The following is a 17509-nucleotide window of genomic DNA, read 5'->3' on the forward strand; positions in this document are numbered from 1 at the left end:
CAGTAATAGCACCCAGACATAAACACCTAACAGCATCAATAGAGAGCATGACTGAGGTTTAGGTCCAGGACTGTGCTACCTCTAGCGTAAATAAAGAGAGTAGAAGGCTTGAGTGGCCTTTCCTGCGGCGAAAGATATGTAAATGGAGCACTCCACCCATCATGGTTCATCAATGGCCGGACATGGGCTGGTTTTAAGTGCACATTGTATATGGGAAATAAAGCATGGTGGCAGCTGTCCAAACCCTCAACTATGTGGTGCATTCCTCATTTGAGCAGCTTCTCTTGCACCTTCTGCCTAATGCCCCCTCCCTATTCACCCACAGAGTCAACCCTATCTCTAATAATGCAAATCACTCAATGCACCAGCTCTGGGGGAAGTCATAAGCATGCCTTATGCACAGACGTGCAGAGAGGGAAGCACTAGTATGCTATAGTTAAGTTCCATGTTTGCGTTTAACCATAACTATTGTTTAGCACAGGCACAAGCTTTGGCTGTCCAGATGTTTTTGAATACATTTCCTGTTAGAAATAGTGAGAGGAATGTTTTTTTTATTATAGTGTAATATAGTTAATTAATACATTTTTACACGTTCAACAATAAGTATAAAATATAATCCCTCCCATGTCTCTGTAGGCGCGCATGACGGGTGCCTGGAAGTAAGGTGTTTTGTTTTAAAATATGTGTGAATATATATATTCAAGGAAAAAACTTTAGTTGCAGGGATGTTCAGGTGAGAATGTGCTCTAGCAGCATGAAGTGTCTCTTGTGCTAGATGGAATTACCAATAAAGATATCAGACCAAATAACCGGACAGACTCAAAGAATATGGCAAAGTACTACTTTATTCTCAATTTAATGAAGCAGGGTACACCTGCAGACATCGTACTGATGCTTGCACACTCACACACAGACATGATTACACGGAGGTCTTATACCCCAATATGAGTCATCTAGGACGTCATCCTGCGTGGAAAACTCTAAAATGTATTAGTGGGAGGGATTGGTTAGGGGAACATATCTACTTATAAAATACATAAGGGTTAGTAAACCATTGGTGGCCTCTTATCTGTGAGGCGCACCTCAAACTACCTCGAAACACGTGTAATACTGATTATAGCTAACAAAATGGTAGCGTATTGGTCTATGCAACATTGTATAGCAGGTTGCCCCATCGACCCACTGATTGGTAAGTATTTTCACCCAACCTTGGACTTTCGGCTCAGCTAGCATCACGTAAGTGAAACGAAACCCAGGTGGTTGAATCTTGTTAGATAACTCCCCACTTTCCCAATTAGTCCATCATCGCTCATCAGTCCAGCCATGAGCCAAAGGATCCCGTCTGTAGTTGGCCTTGTAGCTTGCTCTCTGTTCTGGGACAGACAACGGAGTGTAAGCACATCACTATCTTCATCCGAGGCTTAATGAATAGCCCTTGTTTTCAACTTCTGAGTCACATGTGAAGAGACCAAGAATGTATCAATTTCAACCTCTTATTTACTGCTATTTGATTTTATAATCCTGAGTGTCATTGCTCTTCTTGGCCTCTACCTTGTATAGACTTTATACACTTTTAATTGTCCAATACTTGGCTCTTGCAGGTGTTCCTACTTCTTTAATCTAAGAGAAATGTGTCTCGTCCATGGCTTATCCATCTGCCTCCCTTTGTGCTTTGCAGCTATTCCTTAAAAATAGCATCCTTGATCCCAAGCCAACATAGACTTCTCTTTGTTTTGCACACAAAGCTGTTCTTCCAGCATCTCCTGACTCTTGAACCCTGATCTGTTTCTGAGGTAGCTGAATTGAATCTTGAATCTTGACATGAGCCGGCATCCATTTTCCAATTATGGCATCCCTAGCCACACTATATATTCCTCTATTGCAAGCTTCTAAATGTCTTTTCTGCCTTTCGTTACTGCATATTGGCATATATTGGTCAGCAAGTTACATTTATTCTTTTGCATTCATGATTACTTTATAATTTTGTTCATGTTTCTCTTATTACTCCAGTTACATTGTCTCTCTTAAGTATTTTCATATTGTTTCAGTCTGGCTTTGTATATTTGCTTCATGACATCACTCAGGTTTTACTCAGCGCTCCATGATGTCCAATGGTGGAATCTATGTGATCACTGCGCCACCCATAATGTCGACAATTCAATTGCTGACTCCCATTATGGCGTGGCGCGGTGATCACATAGATCACTGTGTCCTGCATCCCTCGCAACCCCCTGCCCTCTACCCACTTACCTTTTTGGCAGCACAGCGTGAAGTGTGCCGCCATCTCTCCTCTGACCCTGCGCGTCAGTTCTTGCCCACTAATGTGGGTCTGAACTGTCGTCGCAGGGTCCTTTTTCTTTTTAAAAAAGAAAATCTTTATTGTCCCCCGCTACCAGATAATGGAAGCAGGGGACAGCCCTGCGACCCCCGACACCCAATACACCAACAAAGGGGAGCATGGGACACCCTTGCAACCACTGCTCCCATTATTCGGTGTAGTGAGGTCAGCATTGTATTACAGCGCAAAGGAGAAGTAAAGAAACTGTTGCAATTTTCAGGGCAACATTTTAGTGTTATTCCCAATGGTGCGTGCTGGCATCCTTCCACACGGCATACTTCACACTTTCAGTGGGAGGGTACATTAGGTACGTCTGTCTGAGTGCATATTGTCTCTCTCACAATCGATGCGGTATAGGAACAACACATGTGGACCAATACAGAGCTCTTCTCCTATTGTTCCAGTGTGATGGCGGTGAGAGGGTGGGAGTTAGGGATAATGCATCCAACTGCTCCTCTACAAGAACTTAACGCAACAAAACCCCTGAAATTCGGATAAACCCACCTTAACTTCGTGCCCCCTGTTGTGCAGCCTATGACCACAATGATGACATCACAGATGACCTCACTAATGACATCACTGGAGGCATCACTGGTGACATCACTAATAACAGCGTATATGACATTAATGATTATTTAATTAATGTCATCAGGCATAAGAACACTGTAGGTATTTGCCCATATTTAGACCACCCTTACATTTCTACATATTTGATATTAGCATTTTAGAATAGTTCATAACAATGAGTACATTGTTTAAAACAGTAAACAGCTACACATGCATCATATCACTACTTGTGAAGCATTCCGTTGTATTATTTTGGTAAAAGAGGATATCTGAATTATAAATAGTACACTGCCTAGAATGTGCCTGTTTGTACCAAATATATCTCAGACATGTTCACTATAATATAATCTGCATATACACTTTCTTCACAAACTAGAAAGCGTGTCCCACTCTGGCGTGTGTGCAGAAGCAGGCGGAGGAGCAGGCTAAGGTGTGAGGCCCTTCGATTGTTCAAAGTGTACTAGGAGGATGGACTCCTGTACAGTGAGCCAAAAGACCCTGAGAGCGAGGGCAGCAGATGTTTGGTGATTCTCCAAAGCCACAGAAAATTCCTTTTGGATTTGGCTCACCAAATTCCTTTAACGGGTCACTTGGGAGTGACTAAGACATTGGACCGGTTGATTATGCACTCTTACTGGCGGCAGTTTGCCATGAAGGTTAAAGAATATGTGCGCTCCTGCCCAAGTTGTCAAGTTTCTGGCAAGTCAGGTGGTACCACAAAGGCCCCCTTGATTCCACTATCTGAGGTTGGGCGGCCCACTCAAGAGAATAGGCATGGATATTGTGGGTCCTTTGGGGCCCTCAAACCAGCTAAGGGAATCAATACATCTTGATACCCTGAGGCTGTCCCATTGGGGAGCATCAAAGCCCCTGTGGTTGCAAAGGCTCTGATTGGGATATTATCCCATGTTGGACTCCTCAGGGAAATCATTTCTGACAGGGGATCAAATTTCATGTCAGCATATATGAAGGCTATGTGGGAAGAGTGTGGAGTCACCTACTGGTTCTCTACATCCTTCCACCCCCAAACAAATGGGGCTTGCTGAGTGGTTCAAAAAGACCTTGAAAGGCATGATAGTTGGCCTGGAAGAGCACCCGAGGAGAAAATCGGATATTCTGCTGCCATGCCTTCTGTTAGAGCACAGGGAGAAGCCACAGAACGGAGTACGGTTTAGTCCCTTTGAGCTTCTGTTGGACACCCTGTATGGGGTCCCCTCAATCTAATGAGAGAGGGATTGGAGATCAACCTATCATCCCCTACATGAGATGTGGTGGACTATGTACTTGGCCTTCGGTCTAGAATGGCGAAGTACATGGAACAGTCAATGAAAAACCTAAAGGGCAGTCAGGAGCTGATGAAGTACTGGCACGACCAGAAAGCCACAGTGACAATCTATTCTCCAGGCCAGTGGGTGTGGATTATGAAGCCTGCCAAACCCAGTGCCCTTCAGGACAAGTGGTGGACTGGGCCTTACTGTGTACTGGAAAAAGTCAGTGAGGTGAATTATCTCATTGTCATGAAATGACCTAAAAAGATGTGCAGAGTCTTTCAGTCAACCGGCTAAAACCCTATTATAGCTGGAATGATTTGGTCATGGCATTAGTGACTGATGGAGAGATTGAGGTGGAGACTGATCCCCTCCCAGACCTCCTGCACACAGAAGCGACAGATGGGTCAGTTGAAGGTGTCAACCTTGCAACAGACCTTTCAGAGCAGCAGCTGACAGACTGTCGCTGTTTATTGGGACAGTTTGCTGGTATGTTTTCACTGACCCATGATGTGGACACTGGAGATAGTAAGCCGGTGAAGAGTAGGATTCATTGGATGTCCGACAAGGTCAGGGACACCATCAATGAGGACGTTTTCCAAGATGCTGTCTCTAGGAGTGATAAAACCATCCCACAGCCCCTGGGCTACCCCATTGGTACTGGTCCATAAAAAGACCAGGGGTAGGAAGACTGAAGTCTGCTTTTGTGTGGACTACAGAGGGCTAAATTCTGTCACAAAGACATATGCTCAACCCATTCCTCAGGCAGATGAGCTCATTGAAAAGCTTGGCGCTACCAAGTACATTAGTACCTTTGACCTCAGGGCAGGGTACTGGCAGGTCGGTTTGAAAGATGAAGCGAGGGAGAGGTCAGCATTCCTGTCCCCAGAAGGACATTATCAGTTCACTGTGATGCCCTTCAGATTGAAGAATTCCCCTGCCACTTTTCAGCTGATCGTTAACCAGGTTTTGTCTGGTCTATTAAACTTCAGTGTCGCTTATTTAGACAACATTGCTGTATTCAGCCACACCAGCGAGGATCACTTATCCTACCTGAAACAAGTGCTTCAAGTGCTGCAGAATGCAGGTCTGACTATCAAGACCACAAAGTGTCAGATAGCACCGGGCACCATGACTTACATAGGCCACCTGGTTGGTGGAGGTAAGAAACAACCTCTTGAAGCGAAGGAACAGGCTGTGAAGGATTGGGACATCCCCACTGCACAGACTCAAGTGAGAGTATTCCTAGTTCGCACCTGCTAAAACTGGTTGTTCGTCAAGGTATATGGGACCATTGCTAAGCCCCTGACTGATATAACTTCCAAGAAGATGCCTAAGAAGTTAACTTGGAACCCTTCCTGTCAAACCTCCTTCAGGATTTAAGGTATGGATTGTGCAGGGACCGAGTTCTGAAAGTTCCAGACTATGGTAAGGAGTTCATTATCCATAAAGACGCATTTGATTTTGTGTTAGAGTTAGCGCAGCTGAACTCTCAAGGGGTAGAGCAACTTTAACAGGCGATTGACAAAAAGGGAAAGGAACTGAGCCGTCATTGAAAAAGAGGCTTACAAAGTCATATGGGCCACACAGAAAGTCATTCCCTACATCTTTGAGTCACACTTTACGACCAGACAGACCACTGGCCTTTTCAATGGTTAATGGCCATGCAAGGGTAGAACCCTTAGGTTCTGTGTTGCACCATATCCCTACAGGGATTAGTTATGGACATCCAGCACAAGCCAGGCACCCAGCATGGAAATGCAGATGGCCTCAGCCGGTACTTGATGATGAACCAGACCCTCAGTAGGGTGGTGGTTCACTTGTTGAGGTTGGGGGGCTTGTGAGGAATTAGACTATCTGCACCGTGGGGCGTGCACTCGTCTGGACTTTTTTAAAATTTTAAATTAAATTGAATGATGGTAGATCAACCTCAGGAAAATGTGTGGGGCTAATCCGCACACATTTTCCCATGCTCACCGCATGACATACACATAGGGCCTCATTATGAGTGTAGCAGTCTGGAAACAAGGGTGCTTACCGGCACCCTTTTTTCCGGACTGTCACACTCTGAGTCTGCCTGCCGGGGCCGCTGTTCCCAACATGTCTGACCCTGGGTGTCGCAGTGGCTCCATTAGGCAGACTCAACAGAACCCCCGGCACAGTTAGTGACGGTGCTAGTGCTTCTGTGAACCCATTACCATGGAATTCTGACTCTGTGGGAATGGGGACTAACATTTTTCAGCACCTAACTTCCTGGTGCCCCGGGACTTGTAATGTCCCAGTGGCACAAGGAAGCTAGGTGCCGGAAACGTTGCTAGGAGGTAGGCGGCTACCAGTCGGTCGAACCGGTGGGTTACCAATGACCTCGTAATGAGGCCCATAGACCCATGTACACTTTGTGGACACAGCTTACAGGCACCTTCCCCCTGTAATATTTAGTTGGGATATGACAGCCAAGAGTACATCAAGGCATCTCTGAAGGGGCAAGGCAATACCTTCCTCATGCCATGGCCAGCCTAATTAACTAACAAAGACTACATGGATCCACTGTATTCTTTGTTAGCTGCTGGTGGCAGCTTTGCATACTCATTGGAGTTAGTTTAAACGGGCCCACGGAAGGTCTGGTCGCAGGATTAACAAAGGACAGGAAAACCCCAACAACCTTTGATATGCACTGTGTCAAACTGAAGCCAACTCCTGCCTCTCAGTATCAAGGGCAGTGACTTGTCATGTCTGGAACTATGTACTTACAGAAGTCATTCCTGTAGGGGGGACCCCATTCAGAAGGTACGAGTGTGTGGTTTGGCAACGACCAAAGGTCTGGTCTCGACCACAGCTTCAAGGGAGACCTGCCGCTTTAATCAGGAACCACAGAGAGCTCAATTAACTGGAGAGACCCTTTGATCCACAACAGACAGGAAAGTGGGTGGGACTTAGTATTACATGTTTTCAGCCCTTTACTTTTTCTGTTGCAACGCACAATGGTTATTACCTCATGCATGCAGGAGATTGTTGGTGGTGACTCAGGATGGGTTCATTAAGGTAGGCTTATCCTACACCAATCACTGTGGACCCTTTGGCTTTAAAAGAGAGCCAAGCTCCTCTTTTGGGCAGATCATCTGAAGACTTTGCAAGGAGTAACAAGAAGAATTAATTTGGACCCTGGCTGAAGGTACAGTCTGCCATGCAGTTTCTGCCAGTGGAGGAAGGACAGGATTTCCAAAGAGGGAAGCAAGATCCCTCCCCTAAACATCTGCCAGGGAACAGAGGGAGATACTGAATCCAGAGGACCCTCCAACAGCTCCAGAACCAGTACCTAGCCAGCACACAATGTGCCCTGCTAGGCTCTGCAAGCAACCTTCCTAGGTGGGAAGTGCCAGAGAGTCTGTGAACCAAATAAAGGATGCTGTCTGCAGACCTCTCCTCAGCTTTGGGCCGTCCGCCTTAAAGGATGACACGAGCCCAGTGAAGAAGCAGGGCGAATGTATCAACAAGCATCCACCAGCGCCTGCCTTAACCGAGGCATTTTCGAGCCAGTCGAGCTCCTAAAGGTGTAATGGACTGCACTGCTGACTTTTGTCATGCCGCAGGTGCTAACAACATGTGAGACGCCTCATCCAGTGCTTCAGACCCGACAAACCAGCACTAAGATAATGATTCCTGATCCCGAGCCTCTGTGTTGGCCAGCCTGCAGCCGTCCATCCAGCCTCGCTCACCGAACTGTCTGTCACCTGATACCCGCAGCTGTCTCCCGTCTTGAACTCTGTCACAGGAGCTGCAAAGTGCCCTGAAATCGACTCGACCCTGTCGAGCACCAGAAACTTCTACAAGGACATGGTACATTGTGGTTCTGTCCCCCTGGTCTTCACCAAAGTCCCCTAGTGACATTTTACGACCCATTGCTCACTTTGTGCTGAAACCAAGTATCCTTGATCTATTGCGATTAATTACTTTACTGACTACCCTCCTGTCAGAATCCAGAGCGCATCTCTTTTCCTTCTTGAAACTGTCCTCTATACTTCTTTACAGGGTGGGTTGTATTTTGTAGTGTGCTAGAACTGTCTGTTGTGATAATAATAAAGTTGATATTTGTGTGTGGGTAATAATTGTATTTTCACTGTATTGCAACTAACCAACGATCCATGAACTTGTGGAACCTGCCGTTCCATCCACATTACCAAAATTGGACAAGGAGGTTTATAGAGGTGTGGGGTTGATTGATGGTTTAGAAACCGATATTCGTTCCTGGACCACTGGTGCCCCGGAAGTTGATTCTTCCCACTGGCCATGTGATTTTTCACACCCGATGTCACTGTAGCGGTGAAAAATATACATTTTTCTATAGCCGCGGGTACAGAACTACAGATACCCATGGCTATCTTTCTATAGTCATTTTATGCATGGGCTACAGATAGCCACGGTTATCTTTACTTTTATAGCCGCGAATATCTGAAAAACGACTGAGAAAAAAATCTTTCTTGGCCCTCTCCAAGTGCCATCCTCATCTGTGCCAGCTCCGCCCCTCCCTAGTTGGCCTTCTCACCTCCCCTGCCCTCTCCCTTTCCCCCCACAACACATGCTGTTTCTGTGACGCAGTTTGCTTTCAGATGTTGGCTATTGGAGGATCTACCCGAGGTTACAGTAAAGCTTTGTGTTGCAAACTTAGTCCCTAAATCCCCTCCAACTGGCAAATTTCATTTGGTGCCCTCTAGCCACCCCCCACCTCTAGACTGATGGCATTTGCATGTTTTTTTTACTAAAAATGTTTTTTTCCTGAGTTTCATTTACCAATATCCTCAGCTATTACCACGGCTATCTCTTGCATTGAGAGAAAAACAAGATGTCAGATTTTTCATTTCTAAAAACACCCAGTTTTGGCAATTTACCCGAGATATAGCAATCTATTTTGGAGAAGGGGGCATCTGTCCAGCGGTTTGGACTGGGCGGGCTGGCAAATATTAACCTTGTTTGTCTGTGGGAAAATGAATGGGAAGAAGGCCGCAAATCTTTTATTATTTTATTTTTGTATTCTTATACTTTTTTTTATTTTTAGCAAATCTTTACCAAACTTTGGAGTCTGGCAGTGGGGAGGGGAGGTACGTGTCCCTGATTAACTTCTGAATTTTGGACAAATCCGTTACTCGAATCAAAGGGTAGGTTTTTTTATTTTTTTAACTTTCTTTATTTATTTTTAGGGAACAGGTAGACAACAATTAACATAGTCATTCCTCTAGAACAAACCCCCACCCGTCCCTCCCCCCAGCTCACAATAGTTCGGTCCAAGGTATTACATGTGTCTGACACTTCATTTTACTATTTCCTATGGTATTGGAGTTACAGGAAAAATTCTCTGATACAAATGGGATCTATTTGTCTCTAATGGGGCGGGTGAGCGCCCATCTATTCATAAGTTTATGATCTTTCTTCAAACTTTCCGCTCTTGTTATATGACTTGCATGGATATCACTTCTCGTTAGTCCGGTTGTGGCGGGTTACTCTCCCAACCTTAAATGTCACCTTCATAGCGTTTCTTCAGTTATTTGTACATCCCGTTACAGATCTGGGTAATACTGACGGAATGGGGCCAGTAGTCAAACGGTCATCTTCTGGCCGGGAGTGTTAGAGGATATCGGGTTTCCCTTTGCCCTTTGCTCACATGTGCTCATAGTTTCTAGCCATCTTGTAAACGTAGGAGCCTTCTTTTTCCCCCAGGACCTAGCCATCCCTAGCAGCTTTCTCTCGGTGCGGGACCCCTCTTTAATCAGCGATAGGAGCCAAAGCTCTGGTGTACATGTCCGAGACGTCAGCAGCTTTTCAGTCATTGCCTCTTCAATCTTCCCCCAGAAGGTCCTGATTAATGGACATGCCCAGGCTACATGGTAGAAATCAGCAGAGTCTGTGCCGCATCTTCTACATGATGGTGATCTCTCTGGGAAAAATCTGCTCAATTTGAGCGGGGAGTAGTAGACTTGGTGTAGAAACTTGTAATGCATTAATCTGAACCGGCAATTCAGAGATAGATTTTGTGTCTGCATGCAAACAATTTTCCAGTGATCTTCACTCGATGCATTCCCAGCATACCCTACTTGGCGCTTATATGGGTCTGCCACTTCTCTGTCTTCCCATCCCATATCAACCTGTAGATAGTTGAAACTAGTTTCTTAGTAGATAGCGGATTGATCACAGAGTGTTGAGCTGGGTGGAGTACAGAGGCGTGGGGGATATTTGGCCATTTAGTTTTCAATATCTCCCTGATCCTAAAGTATAGAAGTAAAGTCCCTGCATTACATTCCCCCTTCGTTCGTAGGTCCTCCCATGTAATGAATTGCCCTTCTTGCACAAGGTCTCCTAGAGTCTGTACCCCCAGTATCTGAAAGTGCACCTGGAAAGTTCTGTCATGTGTGAGAGGTATCCCACATACTTTATAAATCGGGAGGTCAGCGAGCTATCAGAAGTTTATCCCCAGGATTCGGCCCATTTGTTCCCAGGCCCTACATGTCACAGCTAGGGGTTGGATCTTGCAATGAGACATCCCATCCTTATTGCCCCATATCATTCCCAATAGATTGTTGGGGCTCATGATTGCTTTAGCCAGGAGGAGGTTTGGGGGATCAGCAGTGGGGGATTTCCACCGCGCCATGTACTGGACCCGCGCTGCCAAATAGTATGGGTACACATCAGGGTATTGCAGGCCACCTTTTTATACGGCCACGTGAGGGTGGCATAAGATATCCTGGCTTGCCTTCCGGCCCATACTAGCCGAATCATCAGGCTTCAGACACAAGTCCAGTAATGTGTGGACGGCCACATAGGTACATTTTTAAAAATGTATAATAGTTTAGGTAAAATAACGAATTTAGCTAGGGCTATACGGGCAGCCTGAGTGATTGGCAGGAGGATCCATGATCCCACTATGTGTTCTAATAAGTCAAGCACTTTTACATAGTTGTCCTTGTATAAGTCTCCCACCCTCATGGAAACCATAATGTCCAGGTAGCGTATCCCTTGGGGGCACCAGCGGAATTAGTTTCCTACGTCTGTCTGTTGCACCTCTGTAGTCCGGGGAAGTACTTCGGATTTGTTCCAATTAATTTTTAGCCCTGAGAGTTCCCCAAATCTGACAATCTCTTGAGTCACGGCGGGGTGGGGGGGGGGTTCAACCTAGGGTGATTGATGTAGAGCAGAATATCATCTGAATACAGTGAAACAATAGAGAGGTGTGAGTGTATTCAAGTACTGCGGTGTGCATCAGAAGTAACAGTATTTTGAGACCATGCCGTTCGTGCACACTGCTGCCCTTGGGGCAGTGTACAACAATCGGATCAGACGGATAAATGTAAAGCCAAATCCTGAGCGACAGAGGACCTCGAAAAGAAAGGGCCACCCAACGGAGTCAAAAGCCTTCTCTGCATCAAGGGCCGCAACCTCCATAGGTATCTCCAGATTCACATTATGTATAAGGGAGAATAGGTGCCTCAGATTGTTCTGGGTTGACCGGCCCGGGGTGAATCCGGCTTGGTCTGGTAGGATTAGGGTGGACATGTGTGGGAGTATAAGATCAGCTAGTATCTTGGCGAGTATTTCATTGTCGGTATTAATTAATGACAGTGGACTATATGATGTGTGTTGCCGGGGATACTTTTTAGGTTTCAAGAGCACTGTCACCAGCGCCGATCCGGTAGGATGCCCGTTGACAGTGCGTTTTAATACATGTAACGGAGATTAGGGAGTATTAAGCCTACATATGTTTTATAGAACTCTGCTGTTACTCCATCGAGCCCAGGGACCTTACCATAAGGGAGGGATAATATTGCTTTGCGTATCTCCTCTTCCATTATAGGGGCGTTTAAGGCTCCCCCTTTTCCTGATCTAGCCACCCCAGGGCGATCTCATCCAGGTATTGCATCAGTGCATCATGCCCTGCACTGGGCCGCGAGGTGTACAATTGAGCATAGTATTCTCGGTATGTGTTATTAATCCCTTCTAGGTTGTTACTGAGAACACCATTTTGGTCTTCAACCTCCATGATAGATGTGACTTGATGCTCACGCTTAATGGCCATGCCAGCGTTCTACTAGGGTGGTCACCCTCCCTGTACCTTGCTGCTACTATTGGGTCTCTCATGAACCTCTCCTCCCTGGTTGCCAGTTGGTAAAGTTCCTCTCTGCGGGCCCTAAAGGTTCTATGTACCTCTGGCGTGTCTGTAACCCCCTGTTCATTCTCTAACCCCCTGATGGTTCCTTTGAGTGTCCGCATGGACCTCTGCAGCGCTTTTAGCACCCCCCTTCCTTAGATATACAGCACACCCTCACATAGACTTTAAATGCTTCCCAAATTGTACTTGGGTCGGTCACCGATCCCACATTAGCTTGGAAGCATGCCTGTATATCTTGACGTATCTCCCCGTAAAAGGCTATGTCCTCCAGGGCTGTGGCCCTAAACCGCCATCTTAATTGCCCAGAGGGTTTCAGCAGGTTAGCTATATGGGCCTGTACCGGTGAGTGGTCAGACAGAGTCCGGGGCAGTATACTGGCTTCTGATATGCCTCTGGTCATGGAGGGAGTGGCCATAATATAATCTATCCTTGACGAGCTGCCGTGGATGCCAGAAAAGAAAGTATATTCCCTTTTTAGCAAGTGTGCTTCACGCCATACGTTGTGCAATTCATGTTAATGGCGATGGAAGAGCATGCTTTGACTGCGTGGGGTAGGGACTGTTGTGTTGTAAAAGATCTGTCTAGATCCAGTGTGAGGGCCTTGTTAAAATCGCCTACCCATATCATTTCATACTCTGCGAATCTGGGGATATGTTTGGCGCATTGACGGAAAAACTCTGGGGAGTCCGTGTTAGAGGCGTAAATGTTTATGAGCAGGAGTTTTTTGCCATGAACTTCCCCCGCTAGTACAATGTATCGGACCTCCTCATCCCTAATCTGCTTGTGTCGCTTGTATTGCAGGGATCCATGTATATAAATTGCCACCCCTCTAGTTTGCATAGTGTAAGAGAAGTCATGTCTATGAATGCCCCATCCTGCTAGTTTGGGGAAGGGAGATCCTTGGGCCAGATGAGTCTCCTGCAAGCATAGTACATGTACTCTGTGATTTCTACTGTAGTTGGCTATCAGGCGAGATTTCTACTGATTAGTGAGCCCTCTCACATTCCATGACATTATACAGTGCGTCATCTGATTTCTCCCCTACCAGAGACATACCCGTACCATAGGTTGTGTGTTAGCGTCCCTTTCGGTACTAAGGTTGCTAGGTTGTGCCATGTAGTTGGTTATCGGTGATGTGATGTTATTTTTTGTCACATGAATTCGATGTCTATACCATGTGTGAGCCTTTGAGCCTTCTCTCTTAATACTCATAACATTTGGCATTGGTGCCATAGACCGATGTTGAGCCCCCACTCCCGCCCGCGCCCTCCCACGCCAGAAACAATAACCTACCAGCTCCCATGCCCACTCCTACCCTCAACATCCCACATGAACATTACGTAACATGTCTGCAGTGTCTGCGGATATTGGAGAGCGCTAAGGGCGGCCAATTCGCTCCAGGTGACTACGGCCGCAGTGTGTCGCCCTCCTTGGTCGTGTCCATCACCCCTGCTACCCAAATTACACCTAGTCAAGGGCCGGGTATCATGATTAATTTCCACGTAAGTATTAGGGTTGTCGAGGTGAGTGTCTTGGTGATCCCCCGGTTCAGGGAGGTTCATTGCGAAGCATTCTGCAGACTTCGTTGAGGTGAAGAGAGTCGTTGCACCATTTTGCTGCACTCTAAGCTTGGCCGGGTACAACATTGCATATTGTACTTCTTTTTTGCGTAGAATATTCTTGACTGCTTGAAAGGCTTTGCGCTGCTCCTGGACCGTCAGGCTTACATCAGGGAAGAGCCGGATCGTGGAGGATCCCCATCATAGTTCTCCCCTCTCTCTAGCAGAGCCTAGCAGGATGTCTCTGTCCCTATAGCTGAAGATCGTAGCTCGTTCCACCATATACATGGATGCGAGGGATGGGTTGCATAGGATTTTTGCCAGCAGATTTTCCACACATTTCTCAATGTTATCGATCAGGGGTGACACCCGTATCCCCAGGATCCGAATATTGTTCCGCCTCGAACGTCCCTCTAAATCTTCGTTCTTTGCCTTAACTTTCTTGACAGATTGTTGTAGTTCAGCCACTTCCCGTTGGAGAGAGGCCACTTTGTCCACACCGTCTCCTATCCTTTGGTCGGCTTCTGTCATGCGCCTACATAGCTTGTCGGTTTGTATGGCAGATATATCCACCTTACATGTTAGGGCGTTGATCTTTGCTCCTAGGTTATCAGTGATGCTCTTCAGGGCTAGTAATGTCTGGTTCAGGGCTGCAACATCTATTTGGGATGGTGCTTGGCTCTGTTAAGGGAGTAGAGTTGGATGCTGCTGGTCTACACCAGCAAATTGGTCCATTTTGGCCTATTATTTTGGGTTGACCATAGTGGTGCTGCTCTTGGGTTGTTCCTCCCACGTAAATTATTGTTTGAGTCCCTGATCGTGTGTTGATGATGCCGTGCTAGTTGTTCAAGTTATCTTGAATTACCCCAGTCACTGTACTATAATGCCCGCCCTCAGGTTAACAATGTTAATCCACGTGGCCGTTTCTGCAGATCATTAGGGTATATGTAGGGTTCAGCCCTTTTCCCAGGTTATGTGCGCTTCCTCTTGTCTGTGTAGGGCCCTTAGCGTAGTCTTAATTGTGATTGCGCAGTTGTTTTGCCATCTATGTTATTTTTACTGAGTGCGGAGTCAGCCCGCTTATCGAGTGCCAAGACCGTGAGGCGCAGTCATTGCCGCCTCCCATGGAAGAAGCAAGAGGCGATCCAATAGACAATCAAAGGGGGAATACTCTGGTGCGATCGTGGCTATGTTTATGTGTCTCTGAGGCGCAGGGGCATCAATATGGCTCTCCTCGCCCCTGCCCCCTGGTCACTTTTTATTTGTGCCCAGTACTTATCCAAGGGAAGGCAGTGTATGGGTTCAGTAGTGGTGCCTTGTGGCTCTCGATCTCTTAAGCAGTCAGCCGGTCCAGTGATCCTTGCTCTGCTGACCTTGGAAAGAGGACCGCTCTACCTGTCTGTTTTCCAGTGGTATTCTTGTGTGAACATCGTTGGGAACTCTGCCTGGGTGGTGTGTTTCGAAATGTGGACGCTTATGACATTGTGTAGGATGTTTCTGCAATGGCACTTAGTGCCGTGTCACTATCCCAGCCTGCAATGCCAGTAGGTCGGCTAGGCATTCTTAGGGTAATATACCACTAGAGCGATGTGATTCTCCCCAAGTCTTGCCTCGTTTGTCCTGCTAAATGGTGTCGCGTTGGGAGCCAGGTGCATCTGCCATCCACTCCTTCGGATGAATATGTGGGGTCGTTTTAGGCTCCGGTTGACTCTGGATCTAGATGCCCATCAGGGGCAGGGTTACGTGTTCCTGCAGTCGCCACTGAGGAAGGCTTGAGGCTGCGTTTCCAATCAGGAGGGCATGCGGGCAGCCGTGGTCTCCCTCACCCCCCCCAGGGTTCTAGACATTCCGGGCTGATTGGTGTTATTGTAATGTTACGGTACGTATCTCGTACGAGCCTCTTCTGTAAGTCGGTGAACTGAGGAGCAGTATATGTAAAGGGATATTGGTGGAGCCTTTCGTTTATAAGTCCAGGTAGCAGTTGATCCCCCCTCCCTGTGACTTTGCTGTGATCAAGTTAAGAGCTGGAGGAAAGCATTTCCGCGGGGTCCACCGCTTACTGCTGTGCATAGCAGTCACACGCATTGTCTCGTAGGGTCGAGGTCTCCGCCTGCTCTACATTTTCATGAACGCTGGACAGGTGGTACTCCGCTCAGGACCTGGGATCGCTACACACCTCAGTGCAGTCTGGTCCTGCCACCAGCGTGGCTCCCACTCCGGTCCCATTTCCGTGCTCTCCCTCAATGCTGACGTTCTGTTGCTGGAAACCGCTGGCGCGCTGTGTAGAGGCTGTTCTGCCCTGAAGCCACGGGGTTCACTCTCCACGCTTCCAGCAAGATGAGTATTCAGAGCTCCAGCGGGGGTCTCAAGGTCCTCTATAGCCCGCTGGCGCAGGTCTTCAATACTTCACCAGACACCATGCAGTAGTCTTTTCAGGAATGAGGTCGGGGGTGCTACGAGACGGTGCCACATTCTGCCCACATATTCGTTCTGTGTTGTCGATTGGTTCAAGTGGTACCCCCTGGGTTCATACTTATATGATCTGTCTCCAGGAGGTGAACGGGGCCGCATAGCAGAGGATTTTTAATAGGATGGAAACACTGTCGCCAGAGCTTCGCAGGCAGTAGCCATTTTGTTAGCCACGCAACTGCGCCCCCGAATCAAAAGTTATTAACAATAGCATTTTTTGATGTTCCTAGGGGAGTCCGGCTCACCTTAACTATAGGGTACCGACTGCCGCCCTGTAGTATATATATATATTTGAATTTAAAATGACTTTGTATGTATGGGCACAGGTATGTTTGCGTCAATGGTGTGTTTGTTTTTATGCATGGGTGCATGAAAGGAGTTGTGTGACTGGTGGGTGAATGCATGGGTGAAAGTGTTTTATGTTGCAGCATTCACCCCTAAATTTAGCGGCCCAGGGGGCCATCAAATTTAAGGGTGGTGGCTGTTGGGTTGCTTTATGGAGGCATGTTAAGTGTTTTGTTTTAAAATTAAACGTGTGTGTATATATGTGTATTGAAAGTAACTGTGTATGTATATATGTATGTATGTGCGCAAGTATATTGGTGTCAATGGTGTGTTTGTTTTTATGTATGCGTGCATGGAAGGATTTTTATGACTAGTGGGTGACTGTGTAGTTGAAAGTATTGTATATTCCAGCCGCCACCCCTACATTTAGCGGCCCCGGGGTTCACTAAATTTAGGGTGGCGACAGCTGGGTTGCTTCACCCTTGATTCATGGAATCATACATCAAGGGTAAAGCAAATATACGGATAGAGCCAGGGACAGCATCAGGGCCTTTCAGCCTTTTCAGCTGAAACAGACCTGAGGGGCACCCAGCAACTTCCCCATGTTGCCAGTCAGCAGTCTTGTAACATGGCAATATATTCCTTTGGTCTGGGGCTTGAAATTAACGTTTTGAAGTGCTCACCTTACAAGCTGCAATTGCTGGAGCCCCTGGGGCATACAGAAGTGTTATCACCTCATTGCCTTTTAACACAGTTCCACCATATCAACCACTTGCTGACACAGAAAGAATTAAAGGTTTTCAGTGGGCATTTAGTCTTTCAGCTACCTGCTGGCTGGCTGGCTGCTGGATAATGCCTGTGCAGCCCC

This window comes from Ambystoma mexicanum, chromosome 7p, assembly GCF_040938575.1.
Source record: "Ambystoma mexicanum isolate Mex_15411 chromosome 7p, UKY_AmexF1_1, whole genome shotgun sequence".
In the NCBI taxonomy this organism is placed as follows: Eukaryota; Metazoa; Chordata; class Amphibia; order Caudata; family Ambystomatidae; genus Ambystoma; species Ambystoma mexicanum.